The sequence below is a fragment of the Aquarana catesbeiana genome, linkage group LG10 (genome assembly GCF_042186555.1).
Source record: "Aquarana catesbeiana isolate 2022-GZ linkage group LG10, ASM4218655v1, whole genome shotgun sequence".
NCBI classification, from domain to species: Eukaryota; Metazoa; Chordata; class Amphibia; order Anura; family Ranidae; genus Aquarana; species Aquarana catesbeiana.
In genome coordinates this window covers 120,009,891-120,034,320 of record NC_133333.1, presented here as the reverse complement: position 1 = coordinate 120,034,320, position 24,430 = coordinate 120,009,891, and positions in this window count along the sequence as shown.

Genomic DNA, 24,430 nt, shown 5'->3' with positions numbered 1-24,430 from the left:
TCTTTGGGTCTTCTTCCTTCCTTCTTCCTTCGGTTTCTTCCTCCATCTTCTTCTTCCTCTGGTTCTTCCTCCGATCCTCTACTTCTTGCACCAGTGTTCTCGTCAGACATCTTCCTCCGCGGCGTCTTCTTCCCCGCTTCGTTCTTAGGCCGCTCCACATCCATGGGAGGCTCCCGCTGTGTGACGCTTCTCTTCTTCTGACACTTCTTAAATAAGGGAGGGCGGGGCCACCCGGTGACCCCGCCCCCCTCTGACGCATGGGGACTTGACGGGGACTTCCCTGTGGCTTTCCCCATGATGTCAGAGGGGGCGGGGTCACCCGGTTACACAGACCAGGTAAGAGACAGACAGGGCATAAAAGTATTACTGCATGACACAAAGGAGGCGCCAGAGAGATGAAGTACATGTCAGTCACCTGCTGCTACACTAAACCACTCCCCAGCCCCCAGATCAAAAACAAACAGGCCCAGCTCACAGCTAGGCCTGCCTAAATTTACCTGCACTGGCTGTAACAAAAACACACTACTCTAGCAACCTACCTACCTAAGGTAGAGGGTGCACCCTGCCTTTGGCCAATCATGGCTCAGGGCCTAAGTCCACACCCCACACTATATAAGGCTGCTTACACGGCGGCCGTATATAGTGTGTTGGAGTAAGGAACTTGAGATAGATTAGGCAGGTTAGTTAGTGGATAGAGCGTGTAGTCAGTGTAGTATATATACAGAGTGCAGTCAGTGTACAATATATATTACAGTGCAGGCAGTGTACAGTATATAATATAGTGTAGTCAGTGTACCATATATATTACAGTGCAGCCAGTGTACAATATATAATACAGTGCAGTCAGTGTACAGTATATAATACAGTGCAGGCGGTGTACAGTATATAATACAAAGCAGGCGGTGTACAGAATATAATACATTGCAGTCAGTGTACAGTATATAATACAGTGCAGTCAGTGTACAGTATATAATACAGTGCAGTCAGTGTACAGTATATAATACAGTGCAGTCGGTGTACAGTATATAATACAGTGTAGTCGGAGTACAGTATATAATAGTATATAATACATTGCAGTTAGTATACAGTATATAATACAGTGCAGTCGGTGCACAGTATATAATACAGTGCAGGCATTGTACAGCATATAATACAGTGCAGGTGGTGTACACAGTATATAATAGTGTGCACAGTAAATAATACATTGCAGTCATTGTACAGTATATAATACAGTGCAAGTGGTGTACACAGTATATAAGTCAGTGCAGGCGGTGTACAGTATATAATACAGTGCAGGCGGTGTACACAGTATATAATACAGTGTGTACAGTATAAAATACAGTGCAGTAAGTTTACAGTATAAAATACAGTGCAGTCGGTGTACAGTATATAATACACGTCAGGCGGTGTACACTGTATATAATACAGTGCAGTATTATATGCTGTGTATTATGTGCAGTGTATTATATACTGTATACACTGTATTATATATTGTGTACACTAGGGATGAGCTGAACACCCCCCCGGTTCGGTTCGCGGCAGAACATGCAAACAGACCAAAAATTTGTGCGAACACGCAAACCCCGTTAAAGTCTATGGGACTCAAACATGAAAAATCAAAAGTGCGAATATGCAAGTTAATGTCCTAAAAAGTGTTTGGAGACCCGGTCCTGCCCCAGGGGACATGTATCAATGCAAAAAAGTTTTAAAAACGTACGCTTTTTCTGGAGCAGTGATTTAAATAATATACAGCAATCAGTGTAGCGCTGGACATAAGAGTGTAACTGGTGATTAGAAATTGGTGCACAATCTCTGATAATGCTAGGGTGTAATGCCGAATAAACAACGTAAATACACCAAAAATAATCATCTAAAGCTTATATCTATACAATACATAGTGATATTCCTTTTAAATATGGGACCATGCCAGAAATAGGTATGTGTGAAAAGAATAATAAAAGTGAAAAATAAAATAAAAAGTTCAAAAAAGTGTCCCAAATAACAATGTGTAAAATCCAAAAGAGATCCGGAGGAAGATATATTGCAGGATTCGGGAATATTCGATCCACCTCCCGTGCAGCCCACCACCAAATGGTAAAGATGAAGTCCATGGAGTCCATGCAGTCAACCCATGCTAGATTTGCTTTCTCCTTGATAGTCATTGATCTTCTTCTGGATTCTGGGTTGGGCTGAGACCCATGTGGTTTGCACTACTGAGCCATTACCTGTCGGTCTGGACATCCAGTCATGTTCATATCTTTGCTCATTTATATCTGACCTTTTCCGAGAAGAAACATTGAGGGAATTCTTGTGAACTTCTTCTTCGGGGTTCCCGTTGCTGTGGGCTGCCTGCCCGATGTAGTGAGAGAGGACTCGGAGGCTCCATCATCCCTGGACATTTCCACAACTAAGCTTGTTCTGACCCCCCTGAGTAAGGGCGGTCGCAGGCTTTCTGGTAAGCCTTCATCTTTACCATTTGGTGGTGGGCTGCACGGGAGGTGGATCGAATATTCCCGAATCCTGCAATATATCTTCCTCCGGATCTCTTTTGGATTTTACACATTGTTATTTGGGACACTTTTTTGAACTTTTTATTTTATTTTTCACTTTTATTATTCTTTTCACACATACCTATTTCTGGCATGGTCCCATATTTAAAAGGAATATCACTATGTATTGTATAGATATAAGCTTTAGATGATTATTTTTGGTGTATTTACATTGTTTATTCGGCATTACACCCTAGCATTATCAGAGATTGTGCACCAATTTCTAATCACCAGTTACACTCTTATGTCCAGCGCTACACTGATTGCTGTATATTTGATCTTTGCCTTATATCGAGGTTATAGTGTTTAGCAGCAGGATTTTACTCAATCTTTGTCACTTACGATTCATTTATTTTTCACATCTTCACATTTATGCACGTAGCGCGGTTCCTTATTTATTTATAGTGATTTAAATAATGCTTAAAGTGAAAAAATAAAAGTGAAATATTCCTTTAAATATCATACCTGGGGGGTGTCTATAGTATGCCTGTAAAATGGCGCGTTTCCCGTGTTTAGAACAGTCCCTGCACAAAATGACATTTCTAAAGGAAAAAAGACATTTAAAACTGCTTGCGGCTGAAATGAAATGATGCCCCCCCCCCAGCTCATTAAAGGACCCTTGGGTCTGGTATGGATATTAAGGGGAACCCTGCACCCAAATAAAAAAAAAAAAGACTTGGGGCCCCCAGGCTCTATATACTCTGAACAGCAGTATACATTCGATCCCTGGGTTACAAACAAGATAGGGACTGTAGGTTTGTTGTTAAGTTGAATCTGTTTGTAATTTGGAACAGGTACATTTTTTAAGTGTAGCTCCAGCCCCAAAATCTATGTTTAAGCTTTTTGGATAATATAGGGCAGGGTTATCACCCCTGTAACATTTTTTTGCCCTTGTGCCCTTGTTCAGAAGATTTCACCTTACTTTCTGTCCCAATGCCAATTGGATTTTGAAAATTTGGGGTTATTAGGGAAAGAAGGATTGGTGATGAAGCATCAGCGGAGACACCTTTTTTCCCATATTAACTCTTACAGGAGAGAATTTCCCTTCCTAGGGGTAGATTTCCTCTCCTCTGTTATCTCCCTCCGTTTGTAAGTAGGAGTCGTTTGTAAGTCGGATATTTGAAAATAGAGGACCGCCTGTATATACTATACAGCCTGCTCTATACACTCTGCGTAAAATTGGGCCTTTGGTTTTGGTGGTACCAGAACACTCTAAGCCCTCACAGTTACTCTTGGTGGGCAGTTACTCCTGGAACGGGCCCTGCTGCGAAATATTATATCAAGAATTGTAATTACACGCCCCTGTTAAACAGGGGCAGAAAAATTGGGCCTTAGGCAGTGGTGGTGGCACAACACTGTAACCCCTCACAGATCCTCTTGTTGGGCACAGGAACGGGCCCTGCTGTGAAATATTAGATTAAAAATTGTAATTACATGCCCTTGTTAAACAGGGGCAGAAAAATTGGGTCTTAGGCAGTGGTGGTGGCACAACACTGTAACCCCTCATAGATACTCTTGTTGGGTGCAGGAATGGACCCTGCTGTGAAATATTAGATCAAAAATTGTAATTACAATACAGTGTAGCCGTAGTGCAGTTGCTACTACTTTTCTGGTGGTGTACACAGTACACAATACAGTGTAGTGCGGTGTTGCAAAACAAAATATACATCATGTCCAGAAGGCCACGAAGGAGGCAGACACTCACAGCAGGCCACTAAAAGAGGGCAAGCAGGCTCTGTGTCTACAGTCAACAGTGCTGGTCATGCACATGGTGCATCCTCTGCCGGTGGCTGTGGGGCACACTTGTCCTTTTTTTCTGCTGCTGGCCGTATTATTGAGCCAGAACATGCAGAAGAGTTGGTGGAGTGGATAACAAAGTCGTCCTCATCCTCCTCATCCTCTGTCACCCAGGCTCAGAGTAGTTTTCCTTCCTATGCAGCTGCCAAAGTGGCCTATTCCACCACCTCCTTGTCCACAGTCACTCCTTCCATAGCCCAACCATCATGCACGGAGGAGTTCCCCGAACTATTTGACCACAGTGTTGGGTACATGCTGCTTGAGGATGCACAGCGATCTGAAGGCTCCGATGTTGGTTCCCAGGTTGAGGAAGGGAGTAACGTGAACCTAGAGAGAGAGGGTGCCAAAGAAGGCCAAGAAACTGGCAGTCATGTTCCCTCAGCTGCAGCATAGTGCCAAGTTTGCACCAGTGATGAGGAGGGAGGGGATGATGAGGTCACTGACTCTAATTGCGTGCCTGATAGAATAGAGGAGGAGGCACAACTTCAATGAGGCAGGATGTCCTCTAGGGGGCAGCTTAAGGGCAGCCACCCTACTGCATCACACCGCAGAGCTCTGCAGGTGCAGGGCGCTGCTGACCCCCCGCTGATTTTAAAAATGTTCCTTGGTGTGGGCATTTTTGGACACGTGTGCAGCAGATCGCACTGTTGCTGTTTGCAACATATGTCTGAAGCGGATCAAGCATGGCCACAACAGCAGCCACTTGGGCACCACATGCTTGACCAGACATATGACGACCTCCCATGCAGTCTTTTTCCCGTATACTATATTTCAGATTTAATATTTCTCAGATATGATTTGGGTTAAATGAGTTCTTTGACCACGAGTGAAAGCTTTAACACAATGACAACATTTATTGGTAAGTAGTTGAAAGTCTATCTAATACACAACCATCTATCTATAGTCTACAGCAAAAAAGAAAATATTAGGTTAAAATAAGAGAATTATAGGAAGGAATTTAGAGTATATTCCTGAAAACATTAATCTGCAAGCATATTTAGTTACTTACTTACAAGTAAAATGCAGACCTTTCCCATAATTACCCTTTGCACCAAGGTTCCATCTATTCTGATGGTTGCTCTCCCATAAAAGTGTGCATTTCCCTCCCATCTAGTCTGTGTGCATAATTACATGCTGATGCCTCATTGGTTGGCATAGCGTGGCTCTGATTGGTGAGCTTCCCTGTTCCTGGTTAAGGACTGGCTACATCTCCAATCCCTATACTTTGCATGAGTCAGCCCACTTTAATGCAAATCCTTGTGACTATTCTGTGCAGGAGCTTAACTTGAATTTTCTGGGAATTTAAGTATTGATTACGAGTTGGTCTCCCTTCATTGCATTTCCTAGCATGGGATTCTTTGAAGTGAGTATGTGTAAAACAATGAGGTTTGGATCCCATTGTTTGTATACACAAGCCTAGGCACGACTTGTCTGGTCTACCAGAGATTTCGGTGAAGATACAATGTTCCGCCCTACATAGCTACAAGCTAAATTGAATATATTAATTAAATATAAATAAATTAAATATAAATTAAATATATTCATAATTACAATATCCTACGGCAACAGCACTTCAAAAGACACACATCAAAGAAAAATGCAGACTTCTCCTTGCTCCTCATCTGGGATCTCCAACCCTACTCCAGTCCTCTGGAAAACCTGCAGTGAGAGGAATGAAGGTCTAGCAATAGGTGCCCCAAATACTTTCAGCCAATCTGCTAGCAGTACACCACCATCTGATTTTAGCAGGGAAATTTCCATACCCCAGTTGCTAAATATTAAAAAGAAATTTGGTCCCAGCCATCCACATGCTCACCTTCTGCATGCTAGCTTGAATGCCAGCTTGGCCAAATTGCTAGCTCTGCAACCTTTTCAGCCTGGTAGACTCTGCCCCCTTTCGTGAATTTGTGGAATGTGCTGTACCTCAGTTGCAGGTACCAAAACGCACTTTTTTTTCACGGAAGGCTATTTCAGCTCTCTACCGGCATGTGGAAGGCAATATTTTTGTCTTGTTGGACAGGGCGGTCAGCAGTAAGGTGTATATTACCGCAGACTCATGGTCTAGCAGGCATGGGCAGGGATGTTACCTTTCCTTCACGGCGCACTGGGTAACTCTGCTGGCAGCTGGGAAGGATGCAGGACAGGGTTCAGTATTGTTGGAGCTTGTTAAGCCACCACGCCTCTAAAATGCTAGCGGTGATTCTGCCACGGCTCTCTCTTCCACACCCTCCTCTTCTTCTTCCTCTATGGCCTCTTCTGCAGATTTGTTCTCTGAACCAGCGGTGCTCTGTAAGCATTCAAGGGGCTACGCAAGCACTCAGGCAAAAAGATGCCATGCGTTGCATGAGTTACATAGTTACATAGTAGGTGAGGTTGAAAAAAGGCACATCAAGTCCAACCTATGTGTGTGATTATATGTCAGTATTACATTGTATACATGTTGTGGTTGTTAAGGTGCTTATCTAATATTCTCTTGAAACTATCAATGCCCCCCACTGAGAGTGACCACCGCCTGTGGAAGGGAATTCCACATCCTTGCCACTCTTACAGAAAAGAACCCTCTACGTAGTTTAAGGTTAAACCACTGCATAGGGGACAGGAGCCACACTGCGGTAGAGATTCTGTCAGCTCTGCAGGGGCAGGCTCAGAGGTGGTTGACGCCATGCCAGCTTCAGCCAGGAATGGTTGTATGCGACAATGGCACCAACCTTCTCTCCGCCCTCTGACAGGGACACTTGACCCATGTTCCATGTTTGAATTTGGTGGTGCAGCAGTTCTTGAGCAGGTACCCAGGCTTACAAGATCTCCTGAGGCAGGCCAGAAAAGTCTGCGGTCATTTCCAACAGTCATACAATGCCAGTGCACGGCTGGCTGACATTGAAAGGGAATGCAACCTGCCCACCAACCGCCTCATTTGTGACATGTCCACCAAGTGGAAGTCAACGTTGGCGATGCTGCAGCGGCTGTAGACGCAGCAGAGGGCCATCAATGAGTACCTGTGTGAGTATGGCACCAGGACAGGGTCAGGGGAGCTTGGCTTCTTTTCGCCACGCCAGTGGCTACTGATCAAGGATGCATGCACTGTCCTGTCACCATTTGAGAAGGCCACGAGGATGGTGAGCACACTGAGCAGCGACAATGCATGCATCAGTGATACTGTCCTTGTCTTCCTGTTGGAGCACACGCTTCATGGAATAATGGACAGGGCACTTGAGGCAGAACAGTGTGAGGAAGAGGAGAACTTTCTTACCTCTCAAGGCCCCCTTTATCTAGATATTATTCCTGCAGGCCTGCCAAACACACAGGAAGAAGAGGAGGAGGAGGATTGTGTCAGCATGGACGTGGAGGATAACACTCAGCAGCAGTCTTCAAGGGATGGTTTTCAGTCCTCAGAAACCAAAGGAGTTGTAAGTGGATGGGAGGAGGTTGTTAAGGATCATGTGATCCTTAGTGACCCAGAGGACTCAGAATTGAATGCCTCTGGAAACTTTCACAGGCTTTGAAGAATCAGGGAGGCCATGCAGCGTGAGGACCCTAGGATTCGTGGTATCAAAGAGAAGGCATCATTATTGGCTGGCAACCCTTCTTGATCCACATTACAAGGGTAAGGTTTCAGAACTCATCCTGCCTTCGCAGAGGGAGCAGAGGATGAAACATCTTCAGGAGGCCTTGGTGACAGATGAACATTGTTGGGGTCAGGAGTGCACCGCAAAAGTAGTGGACCCTACGGCTTACTACTGCCGATGGGAGTCTAGGTGGTTAAGGAAGGCAGGTTCGCTGTAACACCAAAATGGATCCCACAGGGGCTAGAGTGTAAGATTCCCCAGGGCACGGAGTCTAAGAGCCAGCAGGTGTTCACCAGAGCCTCTAGTGGTGAGGATGGACTGGGCTGCAGGTCGCGACCCCCAGGGTCTCCCAGCTCATGCCCACTGTAGGCTACAGGAGGACAGAGATAGTAAGGGAATAAGCCAAAGGTTGGGGGGGCTAGCAGTAGCAGACAAGGATAAACATAGAACACGCCAAAGGTCAGGGTCACAAGCAGGCAGGAATAGTCAAGAACAAACCAAGATCGGTAACTGGAATCAGATGTAGAAGACACAGCAAGATGCACACGCAAGCTAAACATGCAAAGGTTGATCAGCAAGGCAGGCTTGCAGTGCACAGGTTAATATAGAGTTCCCTGATAGGGTCTGGGGTGGAGCCATGCTTTGAGGAGAGATTATTTAAGTAGCCAGGTGAGAGTGGCTGGCCTCTAAAGGTGAACACATGGAGGAGAGGTAAGTTAACAGACAAAGATTACTGCATAACCATGACAGCTTTGTTCAGTCAGAGGAAGAGCAGTGGAGAAGGTGGCCAGTTGACCGATGCCTTTAGACAATTTTTCAGTCCTCTGTGCCAAGGTCTGATCGGTTCAAGCAACCATCGCCAGCGTCTGCATTACATGGTTCAGGAATATCTAGGGGCAAGAGCAGACTTGGAGAACTTTCCAACAGAGCATCCACTGGGTTACTGGGTCTTGAGGATGGACCACTGTCCAGAACTAGCTCAATATGCGATTGATCTACTGGCCTGTCCTGCATCCAGCGTTCTTTCTGAATGCACATTCAGTGCTGCTGGAGGGTTTGTAATGGATCATAGAGTGCACCTGTCCACAGACTCCCTTGATAGGCTCACATATATTAAATACTACACTGCAGCTAACTGAATCACCTGCCTGCCTGAAGTATAATACAAAGAATACAAGAGTACATCATGAACGGCCTGCAGTAAGATATAGCTTATATATGAAATACACGGCAGCTAACTGAATCACCTGCCTGCCTGAAAGTTCATTTGAAAACGTACACCAGGAATGGCCTGCAATCAGATATAGGCTTGGCTAGACTAGAATGCAGTGGATATATATGTAGGAGACTGTATATATATATATATTTTATGCACTGCAGATCACTGAATAACCTGTCTGCCTGAAAGTATATTTGAAAACGTACACCAGGAATGGCCTGCAATCAGATATAGGCTTGGCTAGACGGGAATGCAGTGGATATATATATGTAGCAGAATTTATATATATTTTATGCACTGGAACTCACTGAATCACCTGCCTGCCAGAAGTATAGTAGCAACAGTACACCAGGAACGGACTGCAGTGAGATCTAGCTAAACTGTATGAAGTGGAGATATATTATATATATATATATATATATATATATATATATATATATATATATATATATATATACACACACTAGACTGACTGTGTGTGTGTGTGTGTGTGTGTGTGTGTGTGTATGTATGTATGTATGTATATATATATATATATATATATATATATATATATATAAAATACACTGCAGCTAACTGAATCACCTGCCTGCCAGAAGTATAGTAGAAACAGTACACCATCAAGAACAGACCGCAGTGAGATCTAACTAAACTGTATGCAGTGGATATATATATATATATATATATATATATATATATATATATATATATATATATATAATATATACTAGACTGACTGTGTATGTGTGTATGTGTGTATGTGTGTGTGTGTGTGTGTGTATATGTGTATATATATATATATATATATATATATATATATATATATATATATATATATATTTATATATATATATATATATATTTATAGGTGGAGCCCTATGTCCGATATGGACATAGATAACATTGTAGTTAACATAAAACTTACCATCGGAAATATACCTGGAAGTGTGGACTTACCATATGAAATGGACCTGAAAGTGTGCCTTGGTCTGCTGGTCGGTATGCCAGAATAAGGGGGCATACCCTAGTTTAAGAAATGATTATTCTGTAGAGAGAAATGAATGAAATGAATGAATGAAATGAATGCCTTGAAATGGGGATGGGAGGGTGGGTATCGCGCACAGGAAACCGACAAGCACCACAGGTGAGCGGGCTGCTTAAATACCCCCCCGGGCTCCTCCCATAAATTCAGGCCACCATACTGGCCTTCCTACTTATGGGTGGAGCCCTATGTCCGATATGGACATAGATAACATTGTAGTTAACGTAAAACTTACCATCGGAAATAGACCTGGAAGTGTGGACTTACCATATGAAATGGACCTGAAAGTGTGCCTTGGTCTGCTGGTCGGTATGCCAGAATAAGGGGGCAAAAACATTCAGGTAGGGGTGTGGTTTTATTAGTTCTGGCTTTATTTATTTGAGCAAGTTTGGTGAATGCTTGTGCCGTTTCCACCTAAGGAGTGGGGACGTACCGGGCGAGGTAGGCAGAGTTTCACCTGCTAAGTCTCTTGATGACGTGGTCTGGGACCCATGCCGACATGCTGCCAAGGCTGCCCCAATACTAAAGAGTGACTGGAGTGCTGACTGGGGTCGAGGTGTAGGCAGCGTAGAAGAACCCCAGGTGTTTGATGAACTGGCAGGCACTCGAGGATTGGCCGAAAGGTAATAGGGGACTAGAGTTTGAGTGTTCCGGTAGGAGTGACAGTAGGCGGTCGAGTATGGTTACTGGCCACCGGACGTTTACTTTATGGAGATGGATGTCTATCCTGGAGCTTGATTGCTGGGTTTTGGACACTGCAGGGTGGAGGATGAAATGGTGTTGGCAGCAAGCCAACTACACAGAACTTGGCCTGCGGGATTGCTGCGGGTGAACTCGCTGGGCCGCCAGAACCCGTGATAGGCCAAGTAAATGGCTGCTTGTATGACCAAACTGGGGAGAAGGCCCAATAGCGTACTGGTTAATATAGTAGACCTGTCCCAGAAGATGGCAGCCTGGAACGAACATGCAGTGGACATTAAACTGGTGTTGCCAAGATAATTACACCAGCATGCGCAGGAAGGACATCACAGAGCGATGCGGACCTGGCTTCATTAAGAGGCTCGCCTCGGACCGGATGTCGGTGGCAAGCCATGGCCTGTCCTGTCCCGTTAAGACCCTGGAGTTAAGCGGTTGCCATGACCGGGTGTAACTTAAAGAGGGAGGAAGTCCGGGTAAACCCGGGGTTTTTAGGAGTGTCTCTGGGGGCCATGTACTTGTAAACCGATGATGGCCAAAAATTGCTGCGATGCCTGTGGTGGCTGTGGCATCTGTCGCTACCTGGGGTGACAAGGGTGACGTAGGTGATAAGACCCTAGAGTTAAGGTATAATCATTGATACACCGATCCACGTAGTACGGGACCTTCCGACATAGATAGGTCCACATTCTTAGGAAAGACTGCAGCTACTTGTTAGTACACACCCGTGTATGGGTGAAGTCTTGGGGAACTAACCTGATACGGGTCAGTTTGTCAAGGGGAAGGCTGGCCTGCGTGGTATTCGTTAATTCGGAGGAGGTTATTGTAGACCTTGGTTCTGGATTATTGAGTTTTTTGAGACTACAAGCTGAAGGACATAAAGGTATTACCAGCGAGTCAAGTTGTGTCTACGTAGTACCTGGCTGCCTGTGCCAGTAAAGTGAATTTGTTAGGCCGTAGAAAACCACAGAGGGCCAGGTAGATGGCTGCTTGTATGACTAGACTGGGGAATGTCTGAGGTTTTGACATGTCCCTGAAGATGGCTGTTGTGATGGGCAAGCGTTTGCCATTTAGCTATGGGCTGATGCTTCTGGACGCCACGTAGAAAGGATCCTACTGTATGAGCCGTAAACATGGATGACTCTCTGGGGTCCTGTGAGGGCAAGAAATGCTGGATGTTGGCTAGGTATAGCCTGATGATGTTATGAGGAGCCAGCTGTGTGTGGCAATACGATACCTGGTGCGGGGATGGAACCTGAACTCAACTGACCTAAGCGAGAAATGACACAGAAATTGATGAGTGGCTCGTATGAAATGCCACTGGAGACAAGTGGCCGATTAAGTGCCACAGAAGAATGATGTGTGACTGATTGTGTGCCACTGGAAATGTGTACTGATTGCAAGAAGTCATGCTGAGATGCGAGCCCTGCAATGATTGCAAGAGTTGTGCTTAAATACGTGTTTGCAACAATTGCCAGGGAGTTTGTGTCAATGGTGATGTGTTTGCCGTGACTGCGGGAAGTCCGTATTACTGCATGTGCTTGCACGGGCTGCAAGGAGTTATACTTGGATGCGTGTCTGCAACGATTATAAAGTTGTGTTTGGATGCATGCTTGCCATGATTGCAAGAAATTATGCTTGGGTGTGTCCCTGCAACATTTTTGCAAGAAGTTGTGACTGGATGCGTGCTTGCAATGATTACAAGAAGTTATGCTTGGATGCATGCTTGCAACGTTTGCAAGAAGTTATGCTAAGATGCATGTCTTGTAATGATTGTAAGATTTGTGCTTGAATGTGTGCTTGCAACGATTGCAAGGGGGTTTCTGTCGGTGGAGATGGGTTTGTAGTGGCTGTGAAAAGTTCGTATTGCTGCATGTGCTTGCAAGACTTCAAGGGTTTAAGCTTGGATGCGTACTCGCAACGACTGCAAGAAGTTATGCTTGAATGCATGCCTGCAACGTTTGCAAGAAGTTTTATGATTGGATGCGTGTTTGAAATGATAGCAAGAATTTGTGCTTGGATGTGTGCTTGCAACGATTGCAAGACGTTCTGTTTGGATGCGTACTTGCAACGATTGCAAGAAGTCATGGGATGTGTGCTTGCAATGAAATGCAAGAAGTTGTGTTTGGATGCGTATTTGTGACGATTGCAAAAAGTTATACTTGGATGTGCTGTGACTATGAGGGGGTATAGTAGCGAGGCGAAGGTTTCAACAAATGAATCGGGACCATGACTGAGCTTCGAAGGAAGACGGGGTGTGGCCCCCCCTTTTTTTTTTTTTGACTGACCTAGAGGAAATGACAGATGAGAACCGGTGGAGGGTTTGACTACCTGGTTTGAAAGGTAAATTGTAACATGTTTAAGCGACAGGTGCATGGCATTAAATAAATGAGTGAACTGTTTGTGCCATGTCAGAGGCACGAATCAGTGTGCCATGACTGCGCCAATGAGGCCGCGCCAACTGGGGCTTGCCAGGATGAATCGATGTCTGACGGATGCCCTGAACTTGAATCGGGGCGCGGCATGCGACAACGAAATAAATGAAATGTTTGCCTTAGAGTGAAATGAATGAAAAAGTTTCGCCATGACAGAGGCACGAATCGGTCGTGCCGCAGCTGCAACTGACAGCGACCTGGACTCTGGAGCATGTACTGAAATGAGGCAAAAGAAACGCTGGTGCATGCCGGAGTACATTGGTGCATCACGGATGCGACTAGATTTGAATTGGAGTGTGGTATGTAACCGTGAAATGTTTGCCCTGGCAAAGGCACGAATTGGTTATGCCGCAACTGATAGCTAACCAAGTTCTGATGCAGGTGTTGGCTGAGGCCCAAGCGTTTTATTTATACTACTTAATTTATATGTGTGTATATATATATATATATATATATATATATATATATATATATATATACACATATATGTTTTGTTTTTTGTTTTTTGTGTGTATATATATATATATATATATATATATATATATATATATATATATATATATATATATATATATATATATATATATATATATATATAATTTTTTTTTTTTTTTTTTTCCGACTGCGACAAATGACGAGTCGGACTATGGAGTACGAATGAAATGAGGCCAAGACAACTGGGGCGCACCGGGACGAATCGGTGCATCTCGGATGCTACTGGATTCGAATCGGGGCGCGGTACGTGACAGTGAGATGAGTGAAATGATGAAATGAATGAAATGATTTGTCATGGTAGAGGCACGCGCCATGACAGAGGCACGAGTCGATCATGTCGCGATTGCAACTGACAACGACCGGACTCCGGAGCATGTACTGAAATGTGGCCGAATCGTTGCATCATGGATGCGACTGGATTCGAATCGAAGCGTGATTCATGACAGTTGAAATGATTCCCATGACAGAGGCACGAATCGGTGAGCCGCAAACTACGACTGACAATGAACCGGACTCTGGAGCATGTTCAGAAATGAGGCCGGGCCCTGGGGCACGCCGTAACGAATCGGTGCATCGAAGATGCGACTGGATTCGAACCGGAGCGCGGTAAGTGCAGGTGTAACATTTGTTGCCATGACAGAGGCGCGAATCGATCATGCCGCTATAGCGACTGACTGCGAATCGGACTCTGGAGCATGTACTGAAATGTGGCAAATACCTGGGGCACGCCGAGACGAATCGGTACATTTCCATGCGACTGAATTCGTATCGGAGCGTGGTACGTGGCAATGAAATGATAACCATGACAGAGGTACGAATCGATGAGTCGAAAGCGACTAAAAATGACGTGACTCTGGAGCATGTACTGAAATGAGGCCGTAACTACTGGGGCACACCGGAGCGAATCGGTGCATCTTTAGGTGCAACTGGATTCGAATCGGAGCGCGGTATGTGACTGAAATGAGAAATGATTCGAAATGGTTTGAAATGTTAGAAATGTATTTAGAAACGTTCAGAAATGAGAAATGATTGGTATCGAACTGACGTGATTCGATAAGATTTGCGAATCGCTATGGCTGTCTACTGACACATGTTTAACAACTTAGACATGCCTGAAATGAAGCGACGCCTGCGTTGCGGTGGTTTCCCAGATAACGCGAAATGGTAACAAAACGATAGTACGAGTGATATACATTGCGGTACGTTCGTGAATTTTGCGAGTGATTCGTAAGTTTGATATCACGGTTTGGTGACATGCTATCTATAATGCGTAAAAAAAAACAAAAGTCCGACGGGACCCTACCTGCGACAGCCAAGCCAGATGCGTGGTACGAACGTACGACTCGGTAAACACGGGCTTCGAAACTCTCGAGCAGAGAAATTGCGAGTGCGGGAACTTGCATGATAAGAACTGCGGACGCTGGTATACGAATCGTCGGCCTAGTGACGTATATCGCGCACAGGAAACCGACAAGCACCACAGGTGAGCGGGCTGCTTAAATACCCCCCGGGCTCCTCCCATAAATTCAGGCCACCATACTGGCCTTCCTATATATATATATATATATATATATATATATATATATATATATATATATATATATATATATATATATATGAAATACACTGCAGCTAACTGAATCACCTGCCTACCAGAAGAATAGTAGAAACATACACCACCAGGAATGGACTGTAGTGAGATCTAGCTAAACTGTATGCAGTGGATATATATATATTAGACTCATTGTATATACTGTATATATGAAATACACTGCAGCTAACTGAATAATCTGCCTGCCTGCCTGCCTGCTCAATCTAAATGACACTCTCTCTCCGTCCACACCGGCAATGACACACTACACGAGGCCGATGTGCAGTCAGCTTTATATAGTGTGAGCGTGGACTTAGTCCCCCTGAGCCATGATTGGCCAAAGGCACCCTGCCTTTGGCCAATTATGGCTCTCTTAGCTGAGGGCGCTGTGATTGGCCAAATAATGCAGGTCATGGTGCATGTTCTGGCCAATCATCATACAGCAATTTACTGTGCTCCCACAGTGCATTATGGGCCATTACGCTCCGCTCGAATTTGGCGCGAATGGCCTATAATGTTCGGTTTTCGGCGAACGGGCGAACAGCCAATGTTCGAGTCGAACTCATTTTCGACCTGAACAGAAAGCTCATCCCTAGTGTACACTAGGGATGAGCCGAACACCCCCCGGTTCGGTTCGCACCAGAACCTGCGAACGGACAGAAAATTTGCACGAACGTTAGAACCCCATTGACGTCTATGGGACTCGAACGTTCGAAATTAAAAGTGCTCATTTTAAAGGCTAATTTGCATGGTATTGTCCTAAAAGGGTTTGGGGACCCGGGTCCTTCCCCAGGGGACATATATCAATGCAAAAAAAACTTTTAAAAATGGCCGTTTTTCGGGAGCAGTGATTTTAATGATGCTTAACCACTTCAATACAGGGCTTTTATACACCCTTCCTTCCCAGACCAAATTTTAGCTTTCAGCGCTCTCACACTTTGAATGACAATTACTCAGTCATGCTACACTGTACCCAAACCAAATTTTTATCATTTTTTTCTCACAAACATAGCTTTCTTTTGGTGGTATTTAATCACTGCTGTTTTTTTTATTTTTTGCAATATAAGCGAAAAAAGAGAGAAATTTTTGAAAAAAAAACACTTTTTTTTAGTTTTTATTGTAAAATTTTGCAAATAAATAATTTTTCTTCATAAATTTGGGCCAAAATGTATACAGCTACATATCTTTAGTAAAAATAACCCAAATTAGTGTATATTATTTGGTCTCTGTGAAAGTTATAGAGTCTACAAGCTATGGTGCAAATCATTGAAAAATGATCACATCTGATCACACCTGATGTACTGAAGGCCTATCTCATTTCTTGAGGCCCTAACAAGCCAGGGAAGTACAAATACCCCCAAAATTACCCCTTTTTGGAAAGCAGACATTCCAAGGTATTTAGCAAGAGGCATTGTGAGCTTTTTGAAGTTGTCATTTTTTCCCACAATTCTTGGAAATTTTTTTTTTTTTTGCACAAAATTGTCATAATAACAAGTTATTTCTCTCACACAGCACATGCATACTTGCAATGACACCCCAAAATACATTCTGCTACTCCTCCTGAGTATAGTGATACCATGTGTGTGAGACTTTTACACAGTCTGGCCACATACAGAGGTCTAACATCCAACTAGCACTGTCAGGCGTTTTACGAGCATAAATTGCACATCTCATATGATGACAACCTATCACACTTTTGAAGGCCCTGGAGCACCAGGACAATGGAATCGCCCACAAAATGATCCCATTTTGGAAAGCTAACACCCCAACGTATAATCTATGAGGCATAATTAGTCTTTTGAATGCTTCATTTTTTTCCCGAAGTTTTTGGAAACTGTGGGAAAAAAATGAAAACGCATTTTTTTTAAACAAAGTTGTCCATTCATAAGATATTTCCAACACCTAGCATGTACATAACAAAAATGACACCCCAAAATACATTCTGCTACTCCTCCTGAGTATGGCGATACCAAATGTGTGAGACTTTTACACAGCCTGGCCACATACAGAGGCCCAACATTGAAGTAGCAGCTCCAGGCATTCTAGGAGCATAAATTACACATCTCATTTCTCAACCACCTATTACAATTTTGAAGGCCCTGGAGCACCAGGATAACGTAAACGCCCACAAAATGACCCCATTTTGGAACGCTAACACCCCAACGTATAATCTATGAGGCATAATTAGTCTTTTGAATGGTTCATTTTTTTCCCGAAGTTTTTGGAAACTGTGGAAAAAAAATGAAAACGCATTTTTTTTACACAAAGTTGTCCGTTCATAAGATATTTCCAACACATAGCATGTACATAGCAAAAATGACACCCCAAAATACATTCTGCTACTCCTCCTGAGTATGGCGATACCACATGTGTGATACTTTTACATAGTCTGGCCACATACAGAGGCCCAACATCCAAGTAGCACTGTCAGTTGTTCTAGGAGCATACATTACACACAAATTCCTGCCAACCTATCACATTGTTGAAGGCCCTTCATATTTCTAACACATAGCATGTACTGTACATATCAATTACAAACCAAAATACATTCTGCTGAGTAAAGGGTAAAGAAAAGATTACCTGCAGTTTTAGTAGTGCAGTGGTCCACAGAGAAGAGCATCGGTCCAGGCAGCAGGCAGGAACGTGGACAGCGACAGCAAAAGAGGCAGCAGGCAGGAATAGTCAGTACAGGTAGAGATGTCAGCACAGCCAAAGCATTAGTCCAGATAGCAGGCAGGGATGTGGTCAGCAGCAGCAGCAAAAGGATCAAAGGATCGTCCATGCAGCAGGCAGGAATACTGTCCATAGTTAGTACATGCAGCAGGCAGAGGTATGGTCAGCACAGCCAGGGTATTTGTCCAGGGAGCAGGCAGTACCATCAAGCTTAGGGCATCGATCAGGAAAGAATGGGGACAGGGGTAGAGGCTTCTCCCACCCAAATCGCTTTGAAGCCTCCGGGCAACCAGACCCTGTTATGGGAACACAGAAAACCAAAAACTGGTTTTCTGAACTCCGAACACTATTCTGGAGCCCCTCACATATGTGAGACCCCTGTGTAGCAGGGTGAAAGATCAATCCAAGGGGCAGGCAAAAACATGGTCAACAGGCCGAGGTCAGTGCAGGTAAAAGGCAGAAATAGACGGTAGGCAGAGGCATAGTTGACACAGTCCAGGGTCAGTTCACGTGAAAGGCAAAAACATGGCGGAAAAACAATGCAGAGGCATAGTCAAGAAACAGGCCAGGGTCGGTTCACATGGAAGGCAATAATATGGTTGGTTGAGGAAGGGAAATATTCAGGACAGAAATTAAAAACGGGGAAATGGCAGTATTAGAAATAATGACTAATAATTTTCCAGAGTGTGATATCGCCTGAAGCATTCTCCGATGCAAAGGCCAGGTTGGGAGGGACAGTCGGTACAATGGAAGCTGGTATCTTTCCTAATTCCTCTTTTGGTGCACACCCGACATTTTTTTTGGCGTCGTCTTCCGGCTCCTGTTGGTGGAATATGGTCTGGGAAATGGCGCTCATGTAGTCTGCTGACAGAATCGGAGCGAATGCTTTCTGGGGGGGATACTTGCTGATAAATCAGGGCAGTGACAATGTCTTCAATAAACTTTAAGAAGGTGGTGGGTGTTTCTGTGGATTTTTGGTAGATTATGAAAGAATTTAAAAGGGCCAAATGAAAAAAGTAAATTGCGACTTTTTTGTACCAGAATAAGGATTTTCTTGTTGAAAGATAGGGCTGCAACAACTGATCGTTTAAATCCACCCCCCATGTATTTATTGTACTCAGTGATACAGGTAGGCTTGCGAACGGCACCGCGTCTTCTGTGAAGTTCCACCGAGGTGTCATCGTGGATAGTGGACATGACGTACACGTCTTTTCTATCCCTCCACTTCACAGCCAACACTTCTTCGTTCCTCAAGCTTGTCGATTCCCCCCTTGGAATGTTTGTGGTGACAAGACGCTGTGGGAAGCCCTTTCGGTTTTTTCTAGTTGTACCACAGGCCAAAGTTTGTTTGAGATATAGGTGGCGGAGAAGGGGCAAACTTGTATAATAATTATCCATATAAATATGGTACCCCTTTTGGAGGAGTGAGAATGCCAACTCCCAAACAATTTTCCCACTTATTCCCATGTACCAGGGACACTCAGGGGGCTGGAGCTGGGAATCTTTCCCTTCGTACACGTGGAATGCGTACACATAACCGATGGCACTTTCACAAAGCTTGTTAAGTTTCAAGCCATACCTCGCCCTCTTACTGGGGATATATTGTTTGATTCCCAGCCGGCCTGTGAAATGCACCAGGGATTCGTCCACAGATATATTTTTTTCAGGGACATAAACTTCGGCAAACTTCTGGGAAAAAAAATGAATTAGGGGGCGAACTTTATATAATTTGTCAAAGTTTGGGTGATTTCGGGGGGGGCACTGTGAGTTGTCATTGAAATGCAAGAAGCACATTATGATTTCGTATCGGGTCCTGGACATGGCAAATGAAAAAATTGGCATATGGTGGATGAGTTTGGTCGACCAATACTTATGAATTTCATTTTTTTTTTGTAAGCCCCATGTTCAGGGTTAGGCCTAAAAACAATTTTAGCTCCACTACTGTTAGCGGTCTCCACTCAAAAGGGCGGGCATAGCTGGAGCTGGGGTTGGTTGCAATAAATTGTTGGGCAAACAGATTAGTTTGGTCCACGATGCCTTGAATCAAATCGTTCGGGAAAAATAAATTAAAAAAGTCCATTTGTGAAAATCCTGCAGTGTTGACCTGCACACCCGGCTGTGCTGTAAAAGGGGGGATCGTGGCTGACCCTGTGGTAGAAGGCAGCCACAATGGGTTTGCCAAGGAATCTGGAAGATGGGTTTGGGCCCTACTTCTTTGGCGTCCACTTGTGCTGGGCCTTTCCTCCTGGGGTCTAGCAGCACTTGTACTGGGCCCCTCCTCCTGGGGTCTACCACCGCTGGCACTGCTGGTAGCTGCCTGGTTTTCAGACCGTCGTCTTTTTGGATGGACTACTTCCTCCTCTGATTCGGATCCTGATGTGCTGCCTTCAGGGGGCTCATATTCCGAATCAGAACCAGAATCTGAACTGAGCGGTAAGAGCTCCCCGTTGCTCTCATCGGTCAGACTCAGTATCTGGTATGCCTCTTCTGGGGTGTACATCTTTCTGGACATAGTGGCTGACTGGCTGTATGTACTCTGGTGGCAAGTGATGAGGTGGCGGGTACTCTGGTGGCAGATGATGAGGTGGCGGGTACTCTGGTGGCAGATGATGAGGTGGCGGGTACTCTGGTGGCAGGTGATGAGGTGGCGGGTACTCTGGTGGCAGGTGATGAGGTGGCGGGTACTCTGGTGGCAGGTGATGAGGTGGCGGGTACTCTGGTGGCAGGTGATGAGGTGGCGGGTACTCTGGTGGCAGGTACTCTGGTGGTGAGGTGGCGGGTACTCTGGTGGCAAGTACTCTGTTGGCAGGTGATGAGGTGGCGGGTACTCTGTTGGCAGGTGATGAGGTGGCGGGTACTCTGGTGGCAGGTGATGAGGTGGCGGGTACTCCTGATGGATAGGTACTTTGAGATGACAGGTACTTTTTGAGGTGACAGGTACTCTGAGGTGACAGGTACTCTGAGGTGACAGGTACTGAGGTGACAGGTACTCTTTATTTAGGAGGGGCGATCTGGGCACAGTAGTACATGTAATGAGTAACTCACTGTTAGCTGATCTCTTCTCCTCACACTGGATCGGTGTGTGAGGAGAAGAGCCCAGCAACAGCAGTTACTGTCTGACTGTGTGTGTTTGTTAATATTAGTGACCGGCTGTGATTGGACACAGCCGGTCATGTGATGCAGAGCCATGCTATTGGCTACAGTGATCGGGGCTGAGCTGTATCCAGGGGAAAAGCCTCAGCCCCGATCACCGCCCTGATCACTCCTCTTCCGCTGGAACCCGCCTAATACACGCTTCCCAATGCCGCTCTGCATCCGCCGTTACCGACGCTCCGCCGCCCACCGCCCACCGCCGCCGCTTCAATACCCCCATCGGGGAACGGCTGTGTCCTGAGGGACACAACGGTACCCCGATCGCCGCTCTGCGGGCCCCCGGGGGCCCGCAGTAGCGGCGGAAAGCCGAGGCCGTCATATGACGCCCACCCAGGATGGGAGATCCCATCTGTGGACGTCATTTGACTATGGCCGGGTATTGAAGCGGTTAAAGTAAGAAAAAAAAAAAAAAGTGAAATATTCCTTTAAATATCGTACCTGGAGGGTGTCTATAGTATGCCTGTAAAGTGGCGCGTGTTTCCCGTGTTTAGAACAGTCCCTGCACCAAATGTCATTTTTACAGGAAAAAAATCTCATTTAAAACTGCTTGCGGGTTTAATATAATGTCCGGTCCTGGCAATATGGATGAAAATCAGTAAGACAAACGGCATGGGTACCCCCCAGTCCATTACCAGGCCCTTTGGGTCTTAAACCCCGCACCCAAATTAAAATAAGGAAAGGTGTGGGGCCACCAGGCCCTATATACTCTGAACAGCAGTATACAGGCGGTGCAAACAAGACCGGGACTGTAGGTTTGTTGTTAAGTAGAATCTGTTTGTAATTTTGAACTGGTACATTTTTAACATGTTTAGCTCCAGCCAAAAAATCTTTTTTAAGCTTTTTGGAAAACATAGGGAAGGGTTATCACCCCTGTGACATTTGTTTTGCTGTCTTTCCTCCTCTTCAGAAGATTTCACCTCACTTTTTGTCCCAATGACAAATGTTTTTTGAAAATGTGGGTTTTTTTGTGGAACAAGGATTGGAAAGCATCAGTAGAAATGAGAAATGTTTTTCCCATATTAACTCTTACAGTCAAGAATTTCCCTTCCTAGGGGTAGATTTCATCTCACTTCCTGTTGTCGCCTTCCGTTTGCAAGTAGGAGTCGTTTGTAAGTTAGATGTTTGAAAGTAGGGGCCTGCCCTATATAATCAGCAGAAATTTGGGCCTTAGGTGTTGTTGTGGCCACAACACTGTAAGCCCTCACAGGGCCCTGCTGTGAAATATTAGATCAAGAATTGTAATTACATGCCCCTGTTGAACAGGGGCGGAAAAATTGGGCCTTTGGTGGTGGTGGTGCTGGTGCCACAACACTGTAAGTCCTCACTCGCTCTTGGTGGGTGCAGAAATGGGCCCTGCTGTGAAATATTAGATCAAGAATTGTAATTACATGCCCCTGTTGAACAGGGGCTGAAAAATTAGGCCTTAGGCACTGGTGCTGGTGCCACAACACTGCAACCCCTCACAGATTCTCTAGTTGGAATGCTGAAATGAGCCCTGCTGCAAAGTATTGCATCAAAAATTGTAATTACATGCCCCTGTTAAACGGGCAGAAAAATTGGGCCTTAGGCACTGGTGCTGGTGCCACAACACTGCAACCCCTCACAGATACTCTAGTTGGAATGCTGAAATGAGCCCTGCTGCAAAGTATTGCATCAAAAATTGTAATTACACGCCCCTGGTAAACAAGGGCTGAAAAATTGGGCCTTAGGCACTGGTGCAACAACACTGCAACCCCTCACAGATACTCTAGTTGTAACGCAGAAACGAGCCCTGCTGCAAGGTATTGCATCAAAAATTGTAATTACACACCCCTGTTAAACAGGGGCTGAAAAATTGTGCCTTAGGCACTGGTGGTGGCGCCCAGAACCAAAAATGTTCTTACAAGCTATCAGCGTGATGATTGAGGAGGAAGAGGATAATTTCTCAGGGATAGTCACTCAGCATCAGTATAGGCAGTCTTTGAAGGGATCTGAGATTTCAAAAAAAATTATTCGGTTACATCAGCATCAGGTGCTTGGTAGCTGGTGGTGATCCAAGACTGATTCATTTTTATGAAGGTCAGTCGATCGACCGAGTCGGTGGACAGACGCACCCTGTGATCGGTTACAAAGCCTCCAGCAGCACTGAATGTGCGTTCCGAAAGAACGCTGGATGCAGGACAGGCCAGTAGCTCAATTGCATACTGTGCAAGCTCTGGCCAGTGATCCATCCTCAAGACCCAGTAACCCAGAGGATTTTCGGTGGGAAAGGTGTCCAAGTCAGATCTTGCCCCTAGGTATTCCTGCACCATGTAAAACAGACGCTGGCGATGGTTGCTGGAACCGATCATACCTTGGGGCTGTGGACCACAAAATTGTCTGAACGCATCGGTCAGACGGCCACCTTCTCCACCGCTCCTTCTTTGACTGCCCGAAGCCTCAGCAACACGTTGTCCAGAAACAGGAGTTTGTAACCTCCCAGTCTCTGGGAACGCGTTGCACAGACCTTTCTGCAAGGCCTCCCGAAGATGTTTCATCCTCTGCTCCCTCTGCGATGGCAAGATAAGGTCTGCAACCTTACCCTTGTAACGTGGATCAAGGAGGGTTGCCAGCCAGTATTGGTCCTTCTCCTTGATACCACGAATACGAGGATCCTTACGCAGGCTTTCAGGATCAGGGAGGCCATGCAGCGTAGGTTTGCTGAGGCATTCGGTCCGGAGTCCTCTGGGTCACTAAGGACGACATGGTCCGCAGCCACCTCCTCCCAGCCACGTACAAGTCCATGTGTTTCTTGGGACTGATCCCTTAAAGACTGCTGCTGATGCTGAGTGCCAGGCTCCACCTCCATACTGACACAATCTTCCTCCTCCTCCTCCTCCTCCTCCTCTTCCTGTGTGATCGGCGGGCACACAGGAACACTGTCTGGATAAAGGGGGCCTTGAGAGCTAAGGAAGTCCTCCTCTTCCTGCCTCTGTTCTGCCTCAAGTGCCCTGTCCATTATTCTACGCAGTGTGTGCTCCAACAGGTGGACAAGGGGGACAGTGTCACTGATGCATGCACTGTCACTGCTCACCATCCTCGTGGCCTCCTCAAATGGTGACAGGACAGTGCATGCATCCCTGATCATGGCCCACTGGCGTGGGGAAAAAAAAACAAGCTCCCCTGACTCTGTCCTGGTGCCATAGTCGCACAGGTACTCATTGATGGCCCTCTGCTGCGTGTGCAGCCGCTGTAG